At 35.5% G+C, this 23,201-nt stretch overlaps 1 protein-coding gene across 5 annotated transcripts in view; it reads right to left on the minus strand.

Annotated features, from left to right (window-relative positions):
* CNKSR2 (connector enhancer of kinase suppressor of Ras 2) overlaps positions 1–23,201 on the minus strand; it is a 284,336-nt gene that overhangs the window by 242,267 nt on the left and 18,868 nt on the right. The gene's annotated exons all lie outside the window — the stretch shown is intronic.

Here is a 23,201-nt window from a genome sequence, read left to right on the forward strand (position 1 = left end):
GGGATAATGTAAAACAGTGGCTAATAAAATCATGCTCTTACAGACCTACATGAAAGAAATTATTTAAAACTACCAAGGACTGGGGGTGCCTGGGTGGCTCAATCGGTTAAGCATCTAACTCTTGATTTTGGCTCAGGTCATGATCTCAGGGTCGTGAGATTGAGCTTCACATCAGGCTCATGCTGGGCATGATACCTGCTTGAGATTCTCTCAGTCCCTCTCCCTCTGTCCCTCCCCCACTTTAAAAAAACTACCGAGGACCAAATTCTATGCGAATATACCCTGATGAATTGAACAGTGAACAGTACTCAGTTGACATCTGTTTTGAGGTTGCATTAAAATGAATGAAAGGAGCAATGTCCCTGAAATCAATGCACTACACACTTACTTGAGAACTCTTCCTAGTTCCTCAATGCCATCCTTCAGTCACCCTCCTCCTTCAAGCAAACAGTTGCTTTATAACAAATAGTATATGATTTCTTCTCATGAGGATTCCTAATCAAACCAAATAAAATAGAGAAAAGAAGAACAACTTTCTTCTGGGCCTTTCCTCATTTATTCTGTCTTAATTTCTTTTAAATGCTAAGCTGGAAATAATCTTCCATTAACTCCAAATGGAAGAACTGATGCTGCTCAACAGCAATACTTTTCATTTATTTTTTGTGCTCACCCTGTGCTAAGCACGGTTTCAAATACTTCACAAATATTTGCTCATTTAATCCTTAGAACAATCTTATGAATTACATGTTGTTATTTGGATTTTACAGATAAAAACTTGAGATTTAGAGACCATACCCAGGATCCTACAGCTTAATAAATAGAAAGGCAAGGTCTAAACCCAAGTCCATCTGACTCCAAATCCCTGCCCTTAAATCCTAAGCTAAATTAGAGGAAGCTGGTGAAGGGTGGAAAGGGTTGTTTCCAATCCTCAAAAGGACTGTTCCCAAACTGACCATCTGTACCATACCAAAAGATGTTATTCAAAAATATCTTTTTACTTTCAATTTAAAACTTTAAATACATTGTTTTAAAGAACACGTATTTAAATTATCCTTTGTATCAAAATGGATTTAAATATGTTGTTTACACACCCACCCATGCAGAATTCGGAAAGGTGACACAAATCAAAAGTAGATGAGAAAAATATAGAGGAAAATACCATTAGTCATAAAATGGGAGCCAGAAATAATGGTAGTATAAGAAATTCATAACAGTGAAGAACTTGACATTTGCTGACGTGTGGAAAGAGCTAGAACACTGGCTGAAAATTATCTAGAAACTGATAAAGAGGAAAATAGCATTAGGTACATAGTTAAAAACACATTCATTAGATAAAAGCAAGCCAGTTTTTCAGAGAAACTCCTCCATTCCTGACTAAAACCAGAAAAAAAGATTTCTTTTTTAAAAATTATGTTATGTTAGTTACCATACAGTACATGATTAGTTTTTGATGTAGAGTTCCATGATTCACTGTTTGCATATAACACCCAGTGCTCCATGTAATATGTACTTCCTCAATGCCCACCACCAGGCTCACCCATTTCTTAAGGGAAGAAATCCTTGTGTGATATAATGAACACTGCCTTCAATAAGTTTCAATAAATACAACCACAAGTTTCCATTGGAGTGTTTTTTACAGCAATGCTAAAATGTATTTTTCCCCAAAATTATATTATATTGTACACCAAATAATAACTTGTTATCATAAAAATATTTATATTTACCAGTTTTAGAGAGGTTACAATTTATCAACAGAGGTTATAATTCCATGGAGAAAATAGCTAGCAGGATTTCTCTTTTACAATGGTAAGAAATAAATAAGTGAGTTGTGTTTGAGTCATCTTTAGAAAATTGATAGTTTGTCAAAAGGTACCTAAAATGGTCTGGAGATGCATACTATATGTTTATTCAATATAATGACAATTTAAAATGAAAGACTCCTGGAGTACCTGGCTGGCTCGGTTGGTGGAACATGTGACTCTTGATCTCAGGGTCATGAGTTCAAGCCCATGTTGGGCTGGAGCCTACTTATAAAAAAGTAAAATAAAATGAACGACACATATTGCTACACTTCATATCTTGAAAAGCATGCCAGGGCATCTGGGTGGCTCAGTCATTAAGCCCCTGCTTTCAACTCAGATCATGATCCCAGGGTCTTGGGATCGAGCCCCGCATCAGACTCTCTGTTGGCGGGAAGCCTGCTTCTCCTTCCCCACTCTCCCTGCTTGGGTTCCTCTCTCGCTGTGTCTGTCCAATAAATAAATAAATAAAATCTTTTTTAAAAAAATGAAAAGCAAGTTTACAGATTTTGATTTTAAAAAAGTATGTCACAGGAAACAAAAGAAAAAAACAGATAAAATAGACTTTATCAAAGTTTAAAACTTTTGTCCAGTAAACGATGTTATAAACAGAGAAAAATGGGGCACATGGATGGCTTAGTTGGTTGAGTGTCTGCCTTCAGCTGGGGTCATGATCCCAGGGTTCTGAGATAGAGCCCTGCATCAGGCTCATGGCTCAGCAGGGAGCCTGTTTCTCCCTCTCTCTCTGCCTGCCGCTCCCCCTGCTTGTGCAGGCGTTCTCTCTCTCTGTCAAATAAGTTAATTAATTAAATCTCTCAACAACAAACAAGCAAAGAGAGAAAAAGGCAACCCACAGAATGGGAGAAAATAGTCACAAATCATAAATCTGACAGGGTACTAACACTGAGAATATATTAAGAATTCCTGTAATTTCATCTCAATAGCAATGAAAACAAACTAAAAATGACAAAAAAAATCTTATATAGATAATTTTCCAAAGAAGATATATAGATGACCAATAAGCCCATGAGAAAATGTTCAACATCATTAATCCTTAAGGAAACGTAAGTCAAAATCACAATATCATGTCACACCCATTAGGATAGCTACTATCAAACAAAAACAAACACTGAACAAACAAACAAAGAAAAAACAAAAAACCCAGAAAATAACAAGCACTGGCAAGGATGTGAATAGACTGGAACTCTTATACAGTGTTACTGGGAATGCAAAATGGTGCAGCTGCTATGAAAAATAGTATGGTATAGTTACTCAAAACAAAAACTTAAAAACAGAACTATGATCCAGAAATTCCACTTCTGGATATATATCCAGAAGAACTGAAAGCAAGGTCTTGGAAACGTATCTGTACACCCATGTTCATGGCTTCATTATTCACAACAGCCAAAAGGAAGTACCCCAAGTGTCCACAAACAGACAAATAGACAAATAACACATAGTGTGTATGCGTGTGTGTATATAGATGTAATGGAATATTATTCAGTCTTAAAAATTAAGAAAATTCTGACACATGCTGTAACACAAACCCTGAAGGCATTATGCTATGTGAAATAAACATGTCACAAAAAGGCAAATACTATATGATTCCACTTACATGAGGTACCTGGAATTCATAAAGACATAGAATAGTGGTTGCCAGGGGAATGGGGAGTTAGTGTTTAATGGGTACAGAGTTTCAGTTTGCAAGATGAAGATAGTTCTGGGGACAGATAGTGGTAACAGTAGCACAGCAATGTGAATGCACTTAAACATCATTGAAATATACACTTAAATATTACTGATAATAAATTCAATGTTATGTGTACTTTACAATTAAAATTTTAATGGTAAAAATAGTAAACTATACATATTTTACCACAATGAGAAAAATACAAGTTAACTAACAGATCAATCTTAAATATCTTAAATTTGCTACTTTCATATTTTACTTAGACCTAGGCATTTGGGGAGGTATTATTGGTATATGAACATCACAGGTATAATTACTATTTTATATATGATTATACATGCTATGTCCAGGTATAATAAAAGTTAATGGAAACACAATTTTCCTTTTTATTGACTATGAAGAAACCATCAAAGCCAATGATTTACTAAATTCAGTACATCTTACTTGGGACTCAGTAATATGGTATCTCGCACAAACTCATCATGAAAAATAATGTGCCTAAGGGCACCTGTGTGGCTCAGTTTGTAGAGCATACAACTCTTCATCTTGGGGTGGAGTTCAAGCCCCACATTGGGGGGCTTAAAGACTACTTAAAAAAATAATAACTTGCCTAACCACAATGGAACTTATTAATACAGCTGCCATCTTTTTCCTGCTCTTATTTAATATTTAAACAGCATTGTTGAATGTTAAGACATGCCAAAATTTTTTTCAGCAATGTGTGAGTTTTAAATTCTGTAAAAAATCATACATTAGACACCCAAGAGGGGAAAAAATTTTTTTGTAGCCAAATGCCATCCAGATAAATTTGGAAGGACTAAAGGATTAATCAGTCATCTTTGTCTGAATGCTGAGATAGAGTCCCTTCCTGTAGGGAGGATATGCCCATGGGAAAAAGAAGGCTGTCTCTCCTGGGGTGTGGGAGGAGGTAGATTTGGTTGTGGAGAAAACCCTGGAGTTGTGCCATTGTAAAGGGGAAAACTTCCTGACCCACCTTTTCTTCTGGAGACACATCTAATCTTGGTTTATCTCAGCTCCTATCTTTCCTTTGTACTTATGATTGCTTCAGGTTTGAATCAGCTTCCTAAATCAGTAACTGTCCGTTCATTATATTTCTACCACAACACAGACTTCTACGGGACTTTCAAATCTTACCAGCTAGCTTGCTGAACTATGGAATCTCTCCCCTCTTCCTGTCCCCTATATCAGGATCTCTACCCCAGTGCTTTTCCAATTCCTGATATCAACTTCCATTTATTCACTCAACAAATTTTACTAAATGCCTACTTATGAAGTAAGCATTAATCTAGGGAGTATGAATAAAATGGCGAGTAGAAACAGACATGGTCTTTTCCTTCACTGAGCTACTCGTTGACTGGGAAAAAAGTACAATTAGTCAAGATTCACACAAGTAACCATGGCAAGTAAATTGAAGGGAAGGAAAGGTACCTGTGTGTTGTGCTGCAAAAGCCTATAACTGAACAATTTGACCAAATGGGACAGATCAAGAGCAGGTTTTCTGGAAGGACTGTGGCCAGAACTGAGGTATGGAGAAGTGCGAGCTGTAATGCAGAGAGTGAGGGAAGAGCATTAGATCAGACTCTGAAAACAGCAAAGACACAGGGGTAGCAGGAAGGATTGAGTATGGGGCACTGAAAGAAAGCCACCATGACTGAAGGATGTGTTCAGACTTGTGTTTTAAAAACTCTCTGGCTTCAATGTGTAGAACAATGACTTGTGGCCAGTTAGCCTTTTGCCAAAGAAATGATCATCCTTGGCAAGAACTCCTTTTCCTGCTCAACACCTTCACTTTGCCATTTCAGCTATGTGAGCTGAAGCATGCAGGCCCACCTAACATGACCTTTCTTTGGCCATGTTATTCCTCTGTGCTGATCTATACCACACTTGTGCTCTTCCTGGTAAAAGAAGGTAAAGAAAAGACTTACAAGTAGAACCTATGTTTTTTAAAACTAAATCCATGGTCTCCTGAATAACAAATAAAAATCAGTAAGACTGATGAAACATATACCTGTACCCCTGAAACAAATAATACATTATATATTAATTAAAAACATCTTTAAAAAATCAGTAGGAAAATGTGATAAAGAGGTAGAAATATCTTTTAAAATCGTGATTTTAGAAAACAGTATAGTAATAGATAAAAACTGCTTTTAGAAGTTACACCTGATCATTTTAATTCAGACATATGGAACTCATGAATTCTGAATGAAATAACTTCTTTTTTTAAAAAAAAGATTTTATTTATTTGACAGAGAGAGATCACAAGTAGGCAGAGTAGCAGGCAGAGAGAGAGGAGGAAGCAGGCTTCCCGCTGAGCAGAGAGCCTGATGTGGGGCTCAATCCCAGGACCTGAGCTGAAGGCAGAGGCCTCAACCCACTGAGCCATCCAGGCGCCTCTGAATGAAATAACTTCTACAAAAGAAAACTCTAGCGTAAAAGTAACTGAAGGAAAAAGGGTTGCCATCCACCATTAAACCTAATCTCAACACATCTACAATTGTCCCTTAATACAAAACAAATATTTTTCAGTATTTCATATCTACCGTTTAGAGCTTCCTTCACTGTTACACACACATAAACACACACACACACACACACACACACACACCCCTTCCCACCATAAATCAATGTCAGCATTATTAACTGTTCAATAATATCATAGGGTCACGCAAAAAATAAACCTTTGGTGTTTTAAAATCATTAGTTCTCCTAAAACAGGTTCTAAAATATTAGACCCAATTTAATTTTGTCAGCATGTGTTTTCCATCTCATGTCTTCATCACCTAGTTTTACTTAATATTAAAATTAAAATAAAGTTATGAATTTTGACCTTTTAACACATACAAAATGTATTCATAAGGATTTGGGGTGCCTGGGTGGGTTAAGTGTCCAACTCTTGGTTTTGGCTCAGGTCTTGATCTCAGGGTTGTGAAACTGAGCCCTGTACAGGCTCCATGCTCAGCAGGGAGTTTGCTTCAGATTTTCTCTCTCCCTCTCCTTCCACCCCTCCTCCCTGTGTGCACTCACATGTGTGCACTCTCTCTCCCTCCTGCCCTAAAATAAATAACTCTTTAAGAAAAATGTACTCATAAGGATTTATTTTCAAGAAAAGAAAGAATCCTACATTTATTCGACAGCCATTTCTATGTTGTCTAATGAAACATATGGTGATACTGAATTTCGTATTCATTGTTCTTCATGAAATCAGTATGTGATTGCATATACAGTTATGTTAAAAACCAAATAATTTTTATTAGTCTATGATGTAAATTTTACTTGACCTAGGGAAATAGGCTACTTGGAGGAGCTGACTTTTCTCCCTAAAATTCCTGAGACTTCTTCAAAATAATTCTAATAATTAATACAAAACAATGTCAGTTTTTCACTGCTTCTCAAATCTTATGTGCACACAAAACATCTGAGAATCTGATTAAAATGTAGATTTTTTTAATAAAGATTTTATTTATTTATTTATTTATTTATTTATTTGACAGACAGAGATCACAAGTAGGCAGAGAGGCAGGCAGAGAGGCAGGCAGAGAGAGAGGGGGGAAGCAGGCTCCCCACTGAGTAGAGAGCCCGATGTGGGGCTCAATCCCAGAACCCTGGGATCATGACCTGAGCTGAAGGCAGAGGCTTTAACCCATTGAGCCACCCAGATGTCCCTAAAATGTAGATTCTGAGAGCGCCTGGATGGCTCAGTTAGTTGAAGGTCCTGAGATGGAGCCAGGCTTAGGCTCCCTGCTCAGCTCAGCTCAGAGTCTGCTTAATCTCTCTCCTTACCCCCGCCCCTACTTGTGCTCACGCATGTGTGATTTGCTTGCTCGCTTGTGTGTGTGCACACACTCTCACTTTCAAATGATGAAATAAAAATCTTTTAAAAAATGTAGATTCTGATTCAGTTGGTCTGGTATGGGGCCTCAGATTTTGTATTTCTAACAAACTCCCAAGTAACAACGGCCATTACCAGAGCAATGCTTGTCAGAGGCAAAAAAGAGACTTGATTTTTTTTTGACAAGTGATGAAGTTATTATCAAACAAGACAATCATGATGACTGATAATACACACAGACACAGGCTGCAAAATATCTAGTCATGTTTATTTTTTGCTAATATTTTATTTATTTATTTGACATAGCAAGAGTGAGAAAGAGAGAGATCAGAAGCAGGGGGGGTGGCAGAGGGAGAGGGAGAAGCAGACTCCCAGCTGAGCAGGGAGTCTGACTCAAAGCCTAATTCTAGAACCCTGGGATCATGACCTGAGCCAAAGACAGATGCTTAACTGACTGAGCCACCCAGGCACCCCTCTAGTCATGTTCTTTATGGGCCTATCAGTCCCAGTTTGGAAATACACTTATAATGATACCCAAGGATCAGCTAATATTCATCATAAATTTATAAACCACAAAGAAACAAATTTCTCACACTATAAGCTAGACATATTATTTTAACTAAATGAAAAGAAAAAAAAGGCTATTCCAAACTAATTGTAATTATGCTTATTTAAATAAATCCTTAATTGGATGTTTTAAGGATGCATATTTAGAAAACTTCCTAATTTTCTAAATGTTAAGTCCATGGAGAAATTCATTAGGCTAAAAGAGCACAGTCAGTCTCAACCATAACAACTGTTATCAGCTGCAAGAGTACAGCGGAAGTTCTTCAAATTGGGGAGGATAAGTGCTGTGAATTATGTTAAGACTGATGATTCACAGACCTGTACCCCTGAAACAAATAATACATCATATGTTAATAAAAAATAATAAAATAAAATAAAAATAAAGGAAAGGAAACCACAAACAATACAAACTTATGTCCCATTATCATTAAGCATTTCTCAAAGGGCTCCTAAAATACAAGAATCTTCTAATGTTGTTCATAATTTCCCTCTGTTCGGTAAAATTCTCCTTCATTATGATAGCATTCTCCTGTAATCACAGTCAGGAAGTGGAGTTTCTCCTTTTGCCAAACTGGACAAGGGTATCAGTCAGCACTGCTTTCCCTGTATTTCCTTCAGACTCCACAAATTCCTTCACGTGGGTCAGAATCAGAAATACTGGAAAATTAGAAAGGAGAAAAAAAGTTCTACATACATACATACAAATCAGAAATAAAGTGGGTGAGAGAGGACTCCAGGGCCTTGACTACTACGGTATCTAACAATTTGATGGTCCTACTTTTTAAAAAACTCTTACACTTACTCCTACTGCAGAACAACATCGCTTCTCTAGTCACAACTTAACCTCCACAACATCTGTTTCTTAGCAGACTGCACGTGCTTGCCAGGAATTTAAGAATTAACTTTTAGAATGACATTTGCAAAGTTCCAAGTCATAATTTCATCTGGGATTCATACTGTTGGCAATTCAACAGTTAATGGAGGTTAAAGTCATTGTGATTCTCCTGATTAAATTACTGCTTAAAAGTCTAGTTTCATAGACAGCAGTTTATAAGAAGAAAAAAACACATGGACATTGTCTTCACTCATTTTTCAGAATTTAAAAACTGTCTAACATGAAATATAATTTAAGATCACTAGATATAAGAAGACAATTTTAAAGAAATTACCTTCATGAGACACAAAGAATAAACAATTCGCTCTTCTAGATAAAGGAGACTAAGAAAGAAAAAAAAGAATGTAGGCATTGGGGAAGTTAGGGCAAGAGCAAAAACCCAACACATATAATCACTTTATATTATGCCAAGTGTTACCCCAAAACTTCTGAGCTTGGACAACAAGAGCATATTCACTCACCCTTCTAGAAGACTCAGGCCTCTGCCTGAAAGCAGCTGTGCAAACAATCTTCAAACAAGATTTTTTTAAAATTTTTATTTATTTATTTGACAGAGAGAGAGAGAGACAGACAGAGAGAAAGCGAGAGAGAGAACACAAACGGGGAGAGGGAGAGGGAGACGTGGGCTTCCTGTTAAGCAGGGAGCCCGTTGCGGGGCTGAATCCCAGGACCCTGGGATCATGACCCTCGCCAAAGGCAGCCACTTAACTGATTGAGCCACCCAGGCTTCCTTCTATCAAGCTTCTGTTTCAATTCAATCTCAAGTCTCTCCACTGGTGAATTTCAATGGAAAGACCCCAAGGGATTCAAGATTTGCATATATATAAATATACCACCACTGACTGCAACACAGACCTATATTCCAGACCACTGTAAATCAACCTGTGAAAGGTACTAAGCACTTACAGAGTCATCTTGAGTAGCCACAAACTAAGAACTATTTCTTGCACTGCTTTGCAAATGTTATAAACAGTAAAACTAGGGGTGCCTGGGTGGGTCAATTGGTTAAGCCACTGCCTTCCGCTCAGGTCATGATCCCAGAGTCCTGGTATGGAGTTCCATGTTGGGCTTCCCCTGCTCTGCAGGGAGCCTGCTTCTCCCTCTGTCTGCCACTCCCCCTGCTTGCATATGCTCGCTCTCTGTCAAATAAATAAATAAAATTTTTTTTATAAAGTAAAACTATCTGTAATAAGCATTACAAATAATGTTGGTGAAAGATATAAAAATATTGGTAGATATTTCCAAGTGTGTAAGAGAAAGATTAATATTGTCTATTTTAATTTTACAGTTGAGTCAAAAACGGCTCCTTTTCCAAAGGTAGTAGTTTGTTATTCATAACTTTAAACAGCAGGCTACTTAATTCCAGAAATGGAAAATTTTTTGAGGAACCTAGAGTGAATAAGAATTTCACATTTGAATAAAGAAAATATGAAATATACTAAAATATATAACAATGCAAGAAAACCTAGAATTACTTTTTATTGTAAGCAGCCTCCTACGAAACACGCTCTCTTTAGTTACAGCATCACAGATTAAAAGTCATTTTGGAAGAGTGTGATTCATTCAATAATGATAAAGGCAACTTTGAATTCCTGTAAAAGTTTTGGATGCCACTAGTTACAAACAAAGCATTCTTGATCCTGACCTCCCAGAGCTATAAGCCAAAAAAAGGTAAAGAATTCAAAATGGAACCTTAGATTTCTATTCAAAACTGAGTCATGTCATCCCCAGGAAAGTATTATATATAAAAAGAGCTGATTTCATTACTTTCATGGCAATCTCAAACTATGTCAAAATGAAGAAAAAAACAACCAAAATTATTTTTGCTTGAATAGACAAGGCAAGTAGTTGGTGATATCTTATAAGAACACAGCAATGAGGAAAAAAAGAAAAAGAAACTGAAAATGATAAAAACCTACCATAGGAAGCAAAACAGAACTAATGTGGAGAAAGTGGTTCTCTCTGGAACAAAATATGGCCCATGTGAGTCTATCAATAACTACCCCAATACTCTACTATGACATCTTTTCTCCAACACATACAGTGTATTCCAGCCTTGAGGTTAACTAGTTCAAACTGAGGTGGATAATAACATCTAAATTAGGATCATTTTTTTCTGAAATTAGATTTATTTATTTATTGTACATTTCAACCTTCTCATAATTTTTAAGAGTACAATGTTAACTACAATTTTACATTTGTTTCAAATTATGTTACAACTCTTAGACTTATTTTAAAAGTAATACATTTCTAATTCATGTTCCACAGGTAGAAGTCTTGGCAGAGTCCATCAAAAGGTAGAGTGACTCTGTGACTATGACCTAGTAAAGCCACAAAATCAAAATCAAAAAGGGTTACAATGAGGAGCAGAAATGATACTTTTCAACTTCATACTTTGATTATTAAGAAAAAAATGGAGGATAACACAAATAACACTTCCCTTTTCTTTTTTAAAAACAGGCCTTATGTGGTAATAAGATTAATATTCCACACATACTTAGAAGATCTCAAGAAGACTGCAAACTTGTACTTCAAATCACTATTTCTATAAACTAATGTGTTAACTAACCAGAACTTGCCAAATGCAGAGACACATTTAGAACAATTCATAACCGTAGTATCAATAAAATAATGGAAACTCAAGAAGCATTCTCACTAAGGTCAAGAATATTCAGCATTGAGCAGTGGTCCTAGGCAACATCAAAATGAAAGAAAAAGAAGAGTTTCAGATGGTAAGTGAAAAAACTTTCAACATATATATGTTGAAAATTCAACTTGGAAAATTCAAGAAAATGAACTGAAAAAGTATTAGACTAATAAGCAAGTTTATTAAAGTGGCCAAATACCAGACCAGTATATGATACTTCCTTACTCACAGCAAAACCAAATAGAAAATGTAATGAAAAAGAGTCTACTAACAATAGGAATAAAAACAAGTTACCTAGGAATACCTAAAAAGAAATCTATTTATTTATTTAAAAACCATCAAGTTTCACCAAAGCCTATAAAAGAAGATCCAAGTAAATAGAGGACATATGCATTCCTGGATGTGAACAACCAACAGTGAACAGGATATGAATTTTCCTCCAAATTAACCTATAATATGGTAGGAAATGCTTGCCATTCAGACAATAGAAGTTCTAGAAGGCAAGATTAATTGCACTGAAAGAAAATAGATAAATGAAACACAAAAGGAGAATCCATAAACAAACCTATCCATGTGAATTTTAGTTTATATGATTGAGGTTCATCATTTTAATTTTTTATGAAGTTGGCAATTAAATTAAATGAGAGGAAAAGAGAGACTATCTTATCTAATAAGTTGTGTTAGAACAACTGGCTACCCATTTGGTAAAAATATAGTCAGACCCTCCCCACTTTATGTATTGTACTTTAAAATTTTTTTTCATATTGAAAAGCTAAATTTAGGTTCAAAAATATGAGTATAGTGGAACAAAATATAGGAAAAGATTTAAGAATAGTGAGATAGACAAGGTCTTCCTAAGATACAACACCAACCAGTCATAGAAAGGGGGGAAATGACAAATACAGCTATGTTAAAATTTAGTATTTTTCTGATAAAAGATACTTAGAGGACTTTTTCAAACTATACATATGAGCCCTAGCTTCTGATAAAAATCTTGTCTTCCCTCTTTCTCCCTTTACTCCTTTAAGAAGCTAAGCTCTAGGGGGCCTGGGTGGCTCAGTGGGTTAAAGCCTCTGCCTTCAGGTCATGATCCCAGGGTCCTGGGATGGAGCATCACATCAGGCTCTCTGCTCAGCGGGGAGCCTGCTTCCTCTCTCTTTGCCTGCCTCTCTGCCTACTTGTGATCTCTGTCTGTCAAATAAGTAAATAAAAAAATCTTTAAAAAAAAAAAGAAGCTAAGCTCTAGTGAGCCACTATTCTTTTTAGAAGTGTGTTGTATCTTGCATATGGATCCCAGAATCAGTGTTTTCTTTCAAAGCAAATTCTGTGAAAGGTTAGTGATTAAGTGCACTGATTCTCTTTAACCAATTAGCTAATCTTGCAATCTAGTTAACTTTATGTACATGTTGCTGCATGTTTCTATTTATGATTATAGAAGCTGCCAAGAAAGACCCTATGTGGAACAGTATGTTACATAATGCTATTTTCTGGAAGCAGTTAAAATATATCAATTTATTTTTTATTTTTATAGTTTTTTTCTTCCGAATTTTTATTTACATTCTAGCTAGTTAATATAGTATAATACTGCTTTCAAGAGTAGAAGTCAGTGATTCATCATCACTTACATATAACATTCAGTACTCAACACAAGTGCCCTCTTTAATGCCCATCACCGATCTATGCTCTCCCCCACCCACCTTCCCTCCAGCAAGCCTCAATTTGTTCCATCCTTAAGAGTCTCTTATGGTTTGCCTCCCCCTCTTTCCTTCTCTTTTTCTTGCCTTCCCACACATTCCTGAATTCCACATGATTGAAATCATAATGGTATTTGTCTTTCTGTCTGACTGATTTCACTTAGTATAATACTCTCTAGCTCTATTCAGGTCCCTGAAAATGGCAAGATTTCATTCTTTTTGACAGCTGAGTGATATTCCATTGTATTTAACCTTTGTTATGACAAGCAGCATGTGGTTTAAGTAAAATATAGCAGCTGTATAATAAATATAAAGTCATATACTGGAATCAATATAATGACCCTTAGGATACGACTCTACATTTAATTTCAGACAGTAGACTAGCTAGGGGGCTGCCTAGACCATTTTTGTATTTCCAGAGCAGAACTTAGCTCACAGAAGGTACTCAGTTACATGTCTGCATAATAGGTAACTCTTACTTTATTTCAAAATTCAACAGATTTCAAGTTCAATTTGTGAGATTTCTTTAAATTTTATGGTTTCTCCTTCTAAAACCCATCACCAGTTAACTCCCTTTTCTCTATAATTCAACTTCATTTTTTTAAAGCTTTTTTTAAAAATTTATTTGACAGACAGAGTTCACAAGTAGGCAGAGAGGCAGGCAGAGAAAGAGAGGAGGAAGTAGACTCCCTGCAGAGCAGAGAGCCCAATGTGGAGCTCAATCCCAGGACCCTGGGATCATGACCTGAGTTGAAGGCAGAGGCTTTAACCCACTTAGCCACCCAGGCACCCCATTCATTTATTTTTTTAAAAAGATTTTATTTATTTATTTGACAGAGATCACAAGAAGGCAGAGAGGCAGGCAGAGAGAGAGGAGGAAGCAGGCTCCCCATCGAGCAGAGAGCCCGATGCAGGGCTCAATCCCGGGACCCTGGGATCATGACCTGAGCTGAAGGCAGAGGCTTTAACCCACAGAGCCACCCAGGTGCCCCACTCATTAGCCATAGTCACAGTAGAATTTAAAATACATTTCTTGGGGCACCTGGGTGGCTCAGTGGGTTAAGCCTCTACCTTCGGCTCAGGTCATGATCTCAGGGTTCTGGGCTCTCTGCTCAGCAGGGAGCCTGCTCCCCCCCCACCTGCCTCTCTGCCTACTTGTGATCTCTCTCAAATAAATAAATAAAATCTTTAAAAAATAAAATAAAATAAAATACATTTCTTGTCTCACCATCATGGAATCTGAATACATTTGATATTTCAGATTGTTACATAAGCTGATAAAAAATTCATGCAAAAAAATTGAGAGTAGAGTTGCTACTACATATACACATCTATATTGGAAATTGGGAATGAGTCTATTGTAAGTAAGTAGTATCAGTATGAATTCATAGTTTTGGTAGTGATGTTTTAAAAAAAAATACATGTACTAGGTTAGAAGATTGACAATCCTGAAGAAGAAAAGATTTCCACTGTGCCTGTTACCTGTCAAGTATGACATCTGCAAAACGAGGGGGAAAATGTGCCATTTTAATAGAAAATTTTCCTACTGTATGTAAATTTTCTTTAAAAATGTACACTGAGATTAAAATCCTAGTTTCTTTCTACTTCTGTGGTTTCATTTTTACATTTAGATTCATAATTCATTTGGAGTTTATTCTTGTATATGGTATGACGTATGAATCTAATTTTACCCTTATCATAGAGTAAGTTTCTGCATATGCTGGGACCTAGTTTAGGTTTCTATTCTGTTCCACTGGCATATTTGTTTATTCATGTGGCAACACCATGCTGTTTTTATTATAGGAGCTTTTTAATGTTTTAATGTCTGGTAAAGCTAATTCCCTAATAGTTTTTGTTTTTCAGTGTTTTCCTGGATCTTCATTTTTTTCAGAGGATTGATAGGTTTATAGGTTTGATGATTGATATACTCAATCATTAGCTCAAGGATTCAACAGATTAATTTAGGAATTGTGTACCAAACATAAACAGAACGGTAAACCAAGCACAAAAAATTAAATTGTCAAGTACATATGAAAATGTCACTGTCTACTATTTTAGTATGATCTTCTATTGTAGCATAAAATTCTTAAAAGCTAACTAAATGTCAATTATTTTCATGTTCTAGGATACCGAAAAATGTATTTTTGTTCGTAAAATGTTATAGTATAATCTATATGGTCACTTGCCATTAAAATTTCAGCTTAGTGGTTAGAATAAAATTAGAAAAATTCTATCAACACTGTGATCCTCAAAAATAATAAACCTGTTAAATATCATCATAAATTATAGCCTTTGGCATAAATATTTTTTTTTACCTAATCTAAATATGAACATAAACAAAATCATTCTAAAATACTATGATTTATTCTAATTTTCTCAATTTTACTGTATAAGTAAAACCAGTAATTTTATGAAGTTTCCTTTATTTAGCCAAGGATACTCAAGTTGTGCAGTGCAAAAACTGTACAACCATATACAGCATAGTAAAAGGCTACACAAAATGCAGCAGCCATGTTTTTGCCCTTTTATCAGAGTAAAAAAGACTTCTTCAAATGTAGCAGGGTGTCAGAGAATTCAATATGACACTATGCAGGGTATGTCAGAGAGCATCAGACTCCACATGTAACGGACTTAGTCTTACAAGACCACCCTCTACTTCAGAGGCTAACTGCAAACCCAGCTTGTTACCTGTGCTTCTGGCTGAGCAGTTACAAATTGGATGTTCTAAGACCCCTTTCAAATCAAGATGACAATCCCAAGTCTAGGTTGCTACCTCTACTTCTGACCAACTGTCTATAAATTAGAGGTTCCTGTGACTCCTATTGCCCCTGGGTTTAATTTGCTAGAGCAGTTCACAGAAACAGAACTCTGGAAACATTTACTTACTAGATTACTGCTTTATTACAACCCAGGAACAGCCACATGGAAGAGATGGACGGGAGTATGGGGAAAGGGCACAGAGCTGTTCTCTTGGAGCTGGCCACTCTCCCCAAATCTCCACTCATTCAAAACCTGGAAGTTCTCTAAACCCTATCCTTTCAGATTTTTATGGATGCTCATAGAGGCAGAACTAATTAAATCACTGGCCATTGTTGATTGAATTTGCTCTCAAACCCTCTCCCCTCCCCCAAAGGTGGGGGATGGACTACAAGTTTCAACCCTGTAATCACATGGTTAGCTCCACTGGCAACCGACCACCAACCCTAGGTATGGTCCAAGTCAGCTCATTAATATAACAAGACAACTTTATCATGCTCATCACTTAGAAAATTACAAGGGTTTTAGAAGCTCTGGGTCAAAAAAGGAAAGAAAACCAAATACATATTTCTTATTGTATAACATACCTCCTGAACCCACAACTGATTTGTATGGCTTTGAAAAAGGTCAAGATGAATTATCTATGAGCCAGATCTTAGAAGCTCACTCCATCACCACTTTGGTTAAATGTTTGCACTTAGGTAAATATCAATAAATAGGAATATATATTATTTCCAATTTTAAAACCCTCTATCTCTGACTACAAAAACTCAAAGGTTATGGTCTTTTACAAATTTCAGCTATTCTGAATCTAACCTTTTAGTGGACTGTCCAGCCTTTTTACTTTTTCCTGATTTCTTTTCTTTTTTTAAAGTTTATTTGTTGAAGTAATCTATAAGCCAAATGTGGGGCTCAAACTCACAACCCCAAGATCAAAAGTCACATGCACTTTAGACCGTTTTCTAAATTCATTCATTCTAATACTATTAGTACTGGCTAACCTCCAATCTTGTAATGGAATTCCTAACTTAATAAAACACTGCTCAGAAAAGATACATCTTGGCCAAAAGGAGTAAGCTTGAACAGGTATAGCCATATGTTTCAATTCCAAGGTGCTCTTAAAAAAGCAGAATTAAGGGTCACCTGGATGGCTCAGTTGGTTAAATATCTGCCTCAGGCTTATGTCATGATCCTAGGGTCCTGGGATCAAGCCCTACATAGGGTTCCCAGCTGATCAGGGATCCTGCTTTTTCCCTCTCCCTCAGCCTCTGCTCCTCCCCTACTCGTGCTCTCTTTCACTATCTCTCTTTCTCTCAAATAGATAAATAACATGTTGAAAAAGCAGAACTAAAGGATTTTAAAACTTATTTGCATACTTGTTCCAACAAAACACTTGTAAAGAACTAAGGAAGGAGTGATAAAACATATATTAGCTTTAAAAGGTTTCTTTCAACTCTTTCTTCTCATTCATAATCAATTTTCCAAATTTAGGCATTTACCCCAAAATAACTAAGAAAATGTATTCATTTAAAAACGATGTTTTCTGGGGAGTCTGGGTGGGTAAGTTGGTTAAGTGGCTGACTCTGGATTTTGGCTCAGGTTGTGATCTCCGGGTCCTGGGATCAAGTCCAGGGTCTGGCTCAGGCTCTGGCTCAGGGCTCAGTCTCCATGCATAGTCTGCCTGTCCTTCTCTCTCCACTCTTCCTCCTGCACTCTCTCATACTCACTAAAATGAATACATGAATAAAATCTTTTGAAAAAAATCAAGTTTTCTTCATATATTTTGCTCGGGTTTCTCACTCAGGCAATAGCCTTTGAACTTTTACTTCACAGAAGAAAAGCTTTCAATAAAATGTTTAATCTATACAAACATATAAAGGGGAGATCTCTGCTCTTAAAATACAAAAATGTATCTTTCTTAGGTCTTAAAAGGGAGGAAGAGAAGAAAAATATTCCTGGCAATGTCCCTAAATTTACATATGAAACAGAAGTTTAACAGTAGTCCTTAACTTAGATTGGGTTATAATAGCTGGGTTGATTTCATTCATTCTTTCCTTCACTTGACAAGTATTTATTGCACAAATATGCCAGATGTTATTCTTAAAGCCTTCTAAAACTCAGATGTTGGTAAGTCTGAATAAAATATTCTATATAGCCAAATGGAAATATGCGGAGTTCTCCATTTCAGAAGTATGGCTTTTTAAATGGTTAGAACAGGGTTATCCAAGTATATCAAATCACGAGCCGCATAATCAGACATTTTTGTATGAGTATGCCATGCTGAGTTGGTGGTCCATTCTTTGCAGAATTTTGATTCTGACTTTAATATAAACCAAGTGCTTATGTAATCTTCATGACTATAGTCATCTTCTCAGTAAACTTCTATTTTTCATGAATTTCATTATGTAATTTCAAGGAAGTTATATTGGAGTGACTAAAAAAAATCTATTTACATTCGTCATCAATTATAGTAATTGTAGGCCACCCGCATGACACCTGGTGGTAAAAATAATAACCAATATTTTTCCGTTCCTCCTCTGATCTTTGCAGACATTATCAACCTGACTACAACCCTCTTTTATAGGTGGGGTTGGTTGTGGTAATACTAATGGCCAACGTTTATTTAGAATTTACCAAGTATGACGACTGAGGTTTGGCTTTTACACAGATCACTTCATTTAAACTTCAATGCTCTTTAAGAGGTAGATGTTGTTTTTTGCTCATTTTTTAAAGAAGAAAACTGAAGCTCAAGGGGTTATTATATGTCCAAACCCATACAACCAGTAAGTAGCAAAGCTGAAATTTAAAGTGTTACAGCTGGCTTGACATCTAAGTGTATTTGGCTTCAAAGCCCGCCTTTTCCCCACGGTAAGAGAATGTGATAGAATGACCACTTGAGATTACTGGAGGTGGTTAGTTATACAACAGTCATGGTGTTTAGGCCTGACAGGAGTTCAAATTAATGTGATTAAACAATATAAAAAATAAAAAAACTCTGACCAAATTCAGAATTAGAATAGGCACATTCTGATCACCAAAAGAAAAGAATAACTGCACTATCCTTTTTGTTTCTTAGAGTAAACTCTATGCCCAAAATGGGGTCAAATTCATGAAACTGACATCAAGAGTCACATGCTCCAGCAACTGAGCCAGCCAGGTCCCGCAACTGTACTATCCTAAAAAGTTTTTATGGTAGGCTCCAATGTGTAGGGCAACTTTTTAAAATACCTAATTGTGTAGCACACATTATATTTTACTATGCATAACCAAACAAAATACATGTAAATATAAGTGTTATCTAAACATACAGAAATAGCTCTGTTATAATTAGCAAAATACATGTTTTAAGTACAATTATAAAGATAGTGGAGGAAAATGTCTCTAAGACAAATTTCCTTTTATTTGAGGGACATATAATCAATTTTCATAAACAATACATAAGGTGTGACTTGAGTACAAAAAGAACCCATTCAAATAAAGGTTTTGTTTTTACAGGGTTTTAAGGTTCATAGTCCAGTGTTGTCTAGGTTATTAAGACTGGTTAGCACATTAAAAAATATATAAAAACAAGACTCAATTATTTAGTTCTTTACTGTACAAGTTGCTTTAGTTTTACCATATTAAGCTATCACATAAATTCAGCTAATGTAAAGCACAATTATAAATGTTCATAACAAGCATACTTAAATTAAGAATTCAGATCTACTGGTTCAAAATAAGTTACAGACTTCAGTTTTTGCACTCCTTAACATTAATTTTTTCTGGGACTTAGACATTTGAGAAATTTTTTAGTTACACCATGTGCCAGTTTGTCATTTGTCATGGAACATGAAGAGCCCAGGTGGCTGCCAATGAAGCAAACTTTTCCTACTGGCCCCAGAAGTATGACTCAGTGCTTGTCCTGAGGTGACCACACTTCTTATGGTAGCAGGAAAAAGAAAAGTGTTATTACTCCATCTTTGACAGCAGCTATCAGAAAATGTGCATAATGCCAGAGTTCATTCTTCAGTGATTAAGTTACATAATTTTTCCTTTCTTAAAGGATGGCAAATCTTGAAAAATATATAAAAATTAACACATAAAAGAGAGTAATTCCTAAAGGACAGTGAATGCCATTAGAAGGAAATTTACAATAGAAAACACACAATGATATTTCAATAGTGAAAGAAAAATTACTTTCCATTTCATCTAGTTATTGAATACCTGACAGCACACATAAGAGACCTACACACATATTGAACTAGAAAAACCCATTAATTTGTTTGTTCCCATTTTGTTAAATATTTTTATTTAGTCACTTCTCCCTATTTGGTATCCATATATCTATTAAAAAATATTTGCCAGACATCTCACTATGGTCATATAATTTACATACCATATCAAATTACTGATAAATGCATGCCACACTGCTGCCCTCTAGATTTTAAACAAATATTCTTTGAAATCAGAGATTCCAACTGTTAGGACTGAAACACTGAAACACAGGAATGTTGGAAAGAGACAGGAACAGTATAAATTATATAATATCTACGATATAGAGGAAGAAGGCATTATTTAAAATAGGTGCAAAGGAGGATCTCACAGTAAACAAACTCTATAAACAGATTTTAAACTCATTCAGTGACCTTGATCTTTTCAAACACATTTTTTTGACATATCAAGGACAGGTATTTGTATGTGGTAAGGACCGGTTTATTCTACTGATCCCAGTAGTGTAAATAAGGTTACATTAAGTAATAGAGACAGTTAAAGAATAGAAGGTAAAAAATTATTCCACATTTAGAGTTTTAGATGCATGTATACTGTTCATACTTAAAAAAGCAAATTATTAAAGTAAATGAATTGTAACAGACTATCAACATAACAAACCACTTGTTCAGCTCTAAACAGACAATAAAATCTGTGTGTTTGGAGTTTTTGCACGGGACTATACTACCAATAGACAAAGCCTCAGAAAATGAGATTTAGGAGACTACTAGAAGTTTTTTCATGAGTTCATAGCATTTTAACTCTCTGTAAATGGGGTCTGGCATTCTCAAAATATTACATTTGATTATAATAATGAAATCTAAACCAAATATAGTTAGGAGAAGATTGTTCTGAAAAGTAGACTTACAAGTATATGTGTTAATCAAGACATTCTCTAGCTTTGACATCAAAAGAACTCATTCTCTTTTGTTCCTAACAGAGATGTCCTTATAAACAATGAAAAGATCTATGCAACATCCTATTCCTGAGCTTTCATACATTGAGTTGTCATACTAATTTTGCTACTAGAAAGATATGTGAATTTATAAAAGTCCTTTAACCTCTCTGAGCTTAGCTGCTTGCATGTAATATGATGGCATAAGACCAAGAAATTTCTAAAAGGTCTTTCTGATTTTAACTTTCTATCAGTTCATTTCACAGAGAACAAGAGTGTCAGTGTGTAGAGAAATTAAGCATGTTCTTTTATAAAAAATGTTATAAACTGTTTTAACTAGTGATGTGTTTCAATGACGCACATAAGAACTGTATTTGAATCTGTGTTTCAAATTTGCTTATCAAGTATAATTAAAACTGTAAGTGTTAAAGATCTATAAAACAGCTGTAAATTTTTGCTAAGAATTTAAGGAAAGTACATCCATAATAAAAATCTGTTTGATGCATCTGCACATATCTAAAATTAACTGAGGAAACTATTGCATTACACAAGCCATGATTTCACAAGTATTTAAAAATGTACATCAAGAACAAAAAGTACTGGTTTTTGTCAGATAACCTACATCTTATGCTTACCACTCTAATTTATGTTTTCCATATAAGTTCATTTGTAAATAATGGTCTTATTTTTATATAGTAGGACTTTAGGACCACTTGAAGAACATTTTTTTAAACATTACAAAGGGGCAGGCACAGAAAGACTTATCTAAGGGGTTAGAAGGTATTCGCTGAATAGCCTGCTTGCTATTTTGCAACAGTTACAGTTTTGGGGAGTCAAAGATTATAGAAAATGGAAAAAGAAGAAAAAAGGAAAAAGGAGAGACATTTGTAATATATTATCCCAGGAATTTGTCAATCCGAAGTCTGTAAAGGTAATCTGACTCTGATAGCCTAAACTTGAGGGGTTCAGATCCACCTAAACCATCAAAAATACATCTTTTGCTTTTGTTGCATATCAAGTCTTCATGAAAAACACAGACAGTGCTGTGCCTGGTACTAAATCTATAGGGTGAAATAAAATTATACCTTCTAAAAATTCAGAAGGCCCAAGTATCTCTAGGAGTCATTAAACAAGATATAAAAAATTAAAGAATGTTCACCATTCATTGCTTCTAAGACAAATATGAGAATGAATTAAAAATTTAGAAACACATGTGCTTGGGTGGCTGAGTTGACTGGGCAACTGACTCTTTCTTTTGGTTCAGGTCATCTCATGGGTCCTGGGATGGAACCCCATACTGGGCTCCGCACTCAGTAAGGAGTCTGCTTGAGATTCTCTCTCTCCCTCTGCCCCTTCCCCAACTCATGCACACACTCTCTCTCTAAAATAGATAAATAAATCTTTATTTAAGAAAAATTTAGAATCACAGAAGCTTAAGAGTTTTAACAGAGAACATATTACCCAACTTTCCTTTATAGTAAAGAAAACCAGAAATTCAAATGATTCTCTCAAGGTAACTGATAGAATCAGAGCTGCCTCATGATATCATTTTTTTAAAGCATTCATTTGGTTTAAATTTAATACAGTTTTTAGAAATGAGATATAGATGGCTCAGGGCCAAACAAAAATACCCTAATGACCTTCAAAGTTTGAACAGAAGAATAAAATCTGGCATATTGTTGTATCCTGTCATTTAGAAACATCAATATCAAAAAGATGGAAAAAGTAGCAATAACAACAAAATCATGGTGAAAGAGCTCTCTCAAAAGCTTTAAAGTCAAATATTGTCAGGCTGTTATTCTGATTAAAAGAAGACTATTAATTTCTATATTTTAGAAATTCCTCTAAACCAAATTTTATATGTGAGTAGACATCCTTTACACAAAGTGCACCAGTGTTGGATATACAGAACATTTTTCCAAGAAAAACACAAATGCAGGCCAAAATAAGAGCTCTAAGGAGAAAAAAAACCTACTGGTAATAAAAAAAAAAAGAGAGAGAGAGAGAGAGAGAGGCTAGCATACTAGCTTTGGGAAAGTACATTTTCCAACAACTGTTCTATACAACAAGGGAACTAATTTGTTGTCTTAATGCTTTTCAGTTGTCCTCAATCCAAATACCACTTGTGACACATGAATGAGAAAAGGCATTGTTTT

The sequence above is a fragment of the Neovison vison genome, chromosome X (genome assembly GCF_020171115.1).
Source record: "Neovison vison isolate M4711 chromosome X, ASM_NN_V1, whole genome shotgun sequence".
Taxonomy (NCBI): Eukaryota; Metazoa; Chordata; class Mammalia; order Carnivora; family Mustelidae; genus Neogale; species Neogale vison.